At 47.7% G+C, this 795-nt stretch overlaps 1 non-coding gene across 1 annotated transcript; it reads left to right on the forward strand.

Annotated features, from left to right (window-relative positions):
- Positions 1 to 263: 263 nt before the first annotated feature.
- TRNAV-GAC (transfer RNA valine (anticodon GAC)) lies at positions 264 to 339 on the forward strand. The gene has a single exon. It is a non-coding gene; the product is annotated as a tRNA-Val (tRNA).
- Positions 340 to 795: the final 456 nt, after the last annotated feature.

The raw sequence follows: 795 nt of genomic DNA on the forward strand, positions 1-795 counted from the left end.
AAACACAAATATGGACATCAAACTCTATACTGGACACAGAGAGCATTTCCACTTTTCAAGAACCAATAGGCTGGCCCTAAAACTGATTGGGCCATGAAAGAAAAGTTTTTATGTTCCAAAGGTGAAGTTGGTGTAATCACTGACTATAATGTATTAAATTTGAAATTAATGGCCAAACCAGAACAGAAATTTAAGCATTTTATTTTAACCAATCATAGGGAAAAGAGAAACTCCAAAACAAATTTTAAAATATTTCAAAAAAGGCCCTGGCCGGTTGGCTCAGTGGTAGAGCGTCGGCCTGACATGCAGAAGTCCCGGGTTCGATTCCCGGCCAGGGCACACAGGAGAGGCACCCATCTGCTTCTCCACCCCTCCCCCTCTCCTTCCTCCCTGTCTCTCTCTTCCCCTCCTGCAGCAAGGCTCCATTGGAGCAAGGATGGCCCGGGCGCTGGGGATGGCTCCTTGGCCTCTGCCCCAGGCGCTAGAGTGGCTCTGGTTGCAACAGAGCGACGCCCTGGAGGGGCAGAGCATCGCCCCCTGGTGGGCAGAGCATCGCCCCCTGGTGGGCGTGCCGGGTGGATCCCGGTCGGGCGCATGTGGGAGTCTGTCTGGCTGTCTCTCCCCGTTTCCAGCTTCAGAAAAATACAAAAAAAAAAAAAAATATCAAAAAATAACAATAAAAATACTACTTGCCAGCACCTGTGTGATTGGGTAGAACAGCACTCAGAAGAAAAGCAGAGACTTTGATGCCAATATCAATAAAAAGAGAATTAAAGCAAATTCACTAATATCCCA

Source organism: Saccopteryx leptura, chromosome 7, assembly GCF_036850995.1.
Source record: "Saccopteryx leptura isolate mSacLep1 chromosome 7, mSacLep1_pri_phased_curated, whole genome shotgun sequence".
NCBI classification, from domain to species: domain Eukaryota; kingdom Metazoa; phylum Chordata; class Mammalia; order Chiroptera; family Emballonuridae; genus Saccopteryx; species Saccopteryx leptura.